Raw genomic sequence first — 6,000 nt, forward strand, 5'->3', positions numbered from 1 at the left:
CCCCCACAAAATACATCCATAAAACCCTTAATAACTCCATCTTGAAATCAAATTTATCCACCATATATCCAAACCTCAATCTGCCTTAATCCTGATGTAATAATAACACTGTATAACACTCTACTTTTCCTCAATCTATATCTCGTAGTACATACTCATCACCTGACCTCCACCCTTTCATTCATAAAATTGGCTGAAACTACCTCCAGACTTTCTTTCTTCAGCCTATGGTATTTGGTCACTATCTGTACACCTCCTATTTCGTCACGATCTTTACGCCTCCTATTCCTTCAAACACGCTTTCAAATCAAACTCTACATTCAGGCCTCCTGGTTGTAGAGTGTTCATTTTGTAAATCCACCTTACTTCACATTTTATCAATTTTAGCAAGTGGATCTCCTCCTCTCCAGTTTCCTCTAGTTTGCTCGACTCCAGCTAATTTTAACCACTTTGGATCCTTTTTGTGAGTATTTTTAAAGTGCAGTGAGACTCCATGGGTTTCTAGTCCCTTTTTAATGTTCCTGATATGTTCCTGCAGCTGGATTTTTTTATTTCCTCGTGGTGCGACCTATATACTGGAGGCCACACAGGCACTCCAGCATATAGACCACTCCAGCACTTTCACAAGAGATTTCCCTTTTAATCTTTAGTTCTTTATCCCTCTTATTCGAATAAATGGTATTCATATTTTGTTTTCTATCCTTTTGATCTCTGTTCCTACATGCTGCACAAAAACCGTACCATGTGAATTGGTCTTTTTTGCTTTTTTCTGTACTAAATGGTTGCAAATACTAGGTGCAGTCTTAAAAATAATTGCAGGGCATTCTGGGAGTTCCTTCCCAAGTACCAGGTCATTTCTAAGGGTGGTCCAGTTTTTCCTCACTGCAATTTTTACCAATCCGGAATGCACTCTGTAATGTGTCATAAAAGCAAAACACAAATCCATATTCTTTTAATTGTTACATATATTACTCTCACCTCTCTTTGTCATATCTTCTACCTCCCTTCTGCATTCTTCCAACTTCTCTTTTGCATATCCCTTCTCCACAAACCCTCTTTCTATTATTTTACTCTGTTCTTTAAGGGCTCTTTCACATCTGCGTTCTTCTGTTCCGGCATAGAGTTCCGTAGTCGGGGCTCTATGCCGGAAGAATACTGATCAGTTTTATCCTAATGCATTCTGAATGGAGTGAAATCCGTTCAGGATGCATCAGGATGTCTTCCGTTCCAGAACGGAACATTTTTTGGCCGGAGAAAATACCGCAGCATGCTGCGCTTTTTGCTCCGGCCAAAAATCCTGAAGACTTGCCGCAAGGCCGGATACGGAATTAATGCCCATTAAAAGGCATTGATCCGGATCTGGCCTTAAGCTAAACGTCGTTTCGGCGCATTGCCGGATCCGACGTTTAGCTTTTTCTGAATGGTTACCATGGCTGCCGGGACGCTAAAGTCCTGGCAGCCATGGTAAAGGGGAGCGGGGGAGCAGCATACTTACCGTCCGTGCGGCTCCCGGGGTGCTCCAGAGTGACGTCAGGGCGCCTTAAGCGCATGGATCACGTGATCGCATGGCACGTCATCCATGCGCATGGGGCGCTCTGACGTCACTCTGGAGCGCCCCGGGAGCCGCGCGGACTGTAAGTATACCGCTCCCCGCTCCTACTATGGAAACCAGGACTTTAATAGCGTCCTGGGTGCCATAGCAACACTGAAAGCATTTTGAAGACGGATCCGTCTTCAAATGCTTTCAGTACACTTGCGTTTTTCCGGATCCGGCGTGTAATTCCGGCAAGTGGAGTACACGCCGGATCCGGATAACGCAAGTGTGAAAGAGGCCTTAAAACCACAGCGTCTGAACAGTTCCCGTAAATTCTCCCGATTTGCCCCTTGGGGATGTTAGATAACCGTTGGCATAATGGCAACGGCTAGTGTCCATATAGCCATTGACATCTGTCAGTTTAAAAAGGGTTTTGGTTTTAAGCTGGCAGTCTTCCAAATATATTGTGAGATCGAGAAAATTCACCGAAACATTACTGACGCTGCTGGTAAATTTCAGATTCCACATGTTCTTATTCAAGCTAGCTATGAACATTTCGCCCCCGTCGCCGTTCCAACATTCTGAAGGTAAAAGCAGCCATTGAACCAGAAATAATTATGCTCTAAGCAAAATTTGACACAGTCCAATATGAACTCTGTATGAATATGTGTCATCCCACTATCGTTTTTGAGCTCCTCTTTGATGGCATGTAATCCTAATTCTTTTGGTATGATCGTATATAATGACATTACATCCACTGTTGCCAGCCATGTATTCTCTTGATATTGTCCCTGATTTTTTATTAGCTCAAAGACTAATTCACATGGTGCAGTTTTTGTGCAGCATGTAGGAATAGAGAGCAAAAGCATAGAAAACAAAAGATTAATACCATTTATTTGAATATGTGCCGAGGCGTGAACACTAGCAACCTTAACACCACCAGCATGATCCGCCACATGGCATCCAAGCACCGTAATAAGTGGGATGAACGCCTGGGTCCACAATCTGTGTCTGCGGGTCACACCACTGGCTCCTCTTCCCCATGTTACGTGCTGGCCAATCAACTGTCGAAGGTGCGGGCCCAGATGCTTCCCACCCAAACACCATAAGCGACCACATCCACTTCCGTGTCCCAGTGCAGCATGCAAATGTCCTTACCCCAAGCCTTTAAATGCAAGCAAAAATACCCAGCCACCCACCCACAGGCCATAGCACTAAATTTGCAGCTTTCTAAATTACTAGCCCTGGAAATGTTGTCATTTAGGCTAGTGGACACTGAGGCCTTCCACCGCCTGATGTCAGCGGCCGTCCCGCGTTACAGGGAGACTCTAGCTGCCACTATTTGTGGCACTAGATGTGCCTTGCCCGCCTTACCCCAACATGTGTCCCGTAACATCACACGTGCTCTGACCAACGCAGTTACTGGGAAGGTCAACTTAACCACGGACACATGGACAAGTGCATTCGGCCAGGGATGCTACATTTCCCTGACGACACACTGGGTGAATGTTGTGGAGGCTGGGAGTCAGTCGTACCCTCGGATGGCACAGGTGCTACCTACGCCAAGGATTGCGGGTCCTACGTCGATCAGGGTTTCTGCCAGCACCTACGTTAGAGGCTCCAACCCCACTTCTCTTCCTCCACCTCCTCCTCCACTTCCACCTCTGAATTATCCACGTGCAGCACCAGTCAGTCATCAGTCGGTAGCTGGAAGCGGTGCAGCACTGCAGTGGGGAAGCGGCAACAGGACGTACTGAAGCTGATATGCTTAGGGGACAAAACAGTGCACCGCCACAGAGCTTTGGCAGGGATAAGAAACCAGACTCAGCTGTGGCTTTCGCCACTCAACCTAGAACCAGGCATGGTTGTGTCTGATAATGGCCGTAACTTTGTGGCGGCTTTGGAGCTCGGCAAGCTCAGACACATCCCATGCCTAGCCCACGTCTTCAAACTTGTGGTTCAGTGGTTTCTCAAAACCTACCTCAATTTGCCTGAGCTACTTATGAAGGTTTACCGCGTGTTTGCACATTTCCGCAAGTCACCGACAGCTTCAGCCGGTCTGTCAACTCTGCAGCAGCGCTTGAAATTGCCACCGGCTGTTGTGCGATGTGACCCCACTCTGGAACTCCACGTTCCACATGTTGGCCAGGCTTTGTGAGCAGCAGAAGGAAGTAGTGGAATACCAGCTTCAACATGGTTGTCGCCTTTCCAGTCAGCTTCTGCTATTCACAAGCTAGGAGTGGGCATGGATGTCTGACCTCTGTGAGGTTTTAAGAAACTTTGAGGAATCAACACAGATGGTGATAGCGGTGATAACTCTATTATCAGCATAATCATCCCACTTCTGTGTCTACTCAAACTCTCGCTGCTCATAATTAAGGATGACGCTATGCATGTGGAAGAGGTGGAAATGGGGGAAGACATTACATTGGGTGATAGCCTGACCACCCTCAGTTTGTCTTCTCAGCGCAAATTGAACGATGAAGAAGAGGACAAGCAGGAGACGGGTGCCTCGTTACAAAGGGTAGTACCCATGGAAGTTTAATTCCATCTGTTCAGCGTGAGTGGGCAGAAGAGGATGAGGAGATTGAGAGTGATCCTCCTGATGACAACAGTAAAGTCTTGCCTGTTGGTACTTTGGCCCACATGGCTGACTTCATGTTAGGCTTAGCCCCACTACAAAGACAACTTCTCATCTCTCATTCCTCTGGTGTAGAGGATGAGCAAAACGGTGCAATACCATAAGGTTTGTTGAAAAATTGCTCCAAAAATTTCCATCTGACAACGCTGGTGGCAGAGTCCGTACTTCCTTGGCCAACCAAGGAGGGGAGACAAGGGGAACACACAGCAGTTCCAAAAGCCTGGGACAGTGACACCCCGCCAGCACCTTCACCCTGATGCGTGGCCTATTGCCACAAGGAGAGAACATTTTTGGAAGATGGTGAAGGAGTGCATAGCAGACCGTGTCAGCGTCTTCAATGATCCCTCAGTGCCTTACAACTACTGGGTGTCCAAGCTGGACACGTTGCACAAACTGTCATACGCTTTGGAGGTGCTGGTATGACCTGCCGCCAGTATTTTTTATTTGAGCAGGCATTTATTGCTGCTGGTGGCATTATAACAGATAAGCGTATCTGCCTGTCAACTGAAAATGCTGACAGGTTGATTTTTATAAAAATGAACAAGGCCTGGATTGACCATGACTTCTCAACTCCACCAGAGGAAAGCAGATGAAAATAAATGCACTTTAAATGTACTGAGTACACTGTATTTCCATGCACCCCTTCCACCACAAACAAGGGAATATGGTTGAATCTTCCTTTTCTCATCCTCTTCCTCCTCTTCCATCATATCAACATGCTTATTCATCATATACAATGCCCTCGCATATATCCCCTTCAAATATAATGTTTTACAGGGTCAGCTCACCTGCAGGCCCTCGCATATAATTTTTCAGAGGGTAAGCTCAGTTGCAGGCCCTTGCATATCATTTTTTAGAGGGTCAGCTCAGCTGCAGGCCCTCGCATATATTTAAATATCTTTATTAACACTCACATGGAAAAAGATCTAGGAATTTTAATAAACAGCAAACTAAGCTTCAAAAAACAGTGTCAGGCAGCTGCTGCCAAGGCCAATAAGATAATGGGTTGCATCAAAAGGGGCATAGATGCCCGTGATGAGAACATAGTCCTACCACTTTACAAATCATTAGTCAGACCACACATGGAGTACTGTGTACAGTTCTGGGCTCCAGTGAACAAAGCAGACATAGCAGAGCTGGAGAGGGTCCAGAGGAGGGCTACTAAAGTAATAACTGGAATGGGGCAACTACAGTACCCTGAAAGATTATCAAAATTAGGGTTATTCACTTTAGAAAAAAGACGACTGAGAGGAGATCTAATTAATATGTATAAATATATCAGGGGTCAGTACAGAGATCTATCCCATCATCTAATCATTCCCAGGACGGTGACTGTGACGAGGGGACATCCTCTGCGTCTGGAGGAAAGAAGGTTTGTACACAAACATAGAAGAGGATTCTTTACGGTAAGAGCAGTGAGACTATGGAACTCTCTGCCTGAGGAGGTGGTGATGGTGAGTACAATAAAGGAATTCAAGAGGGGCCTGGATGTATTTCTGGAGCTTAATAATATTACAGGCTATAGCTACTAGAGAGGGGTCGTTGATCCAGGGAGTTATTCTGATTGCCTGATTGGAGTCGGGAAGGAATTTTTTATTCCCCTAAAGTGAGGAAAATTGGCTTCTACCTCACAGGGTTTTTTTGCCTTCCTCTGGATCAACTTGCAGGATGACAGGCCGAACTGGATGGACAAATGTCTTTTTTTGGCCTTATGTACTATGTTACTATGTTTATTAGTATATAAAGGAAATACACAAAGAAGAAATTTGTATATATACAAATTATACAATTAATACCTTTTTTTTCCTATCCCTCTTCCCCAAAC

This window comes from Bufo gargarizans, chromosome 3 (assembly GCF_014858855.1).
Source record: "Bufo gargarizans isolate SCDJY-AF-19 chromosome 3, ASM1485885v1, whole genome shotgun sequence".
Classification (NCBI taxonomy): Eukaryota; Metazoa; Chordata; class Amphibia; order Anura; family Bufonidae; genus Bufo; species Bufo gargarizans.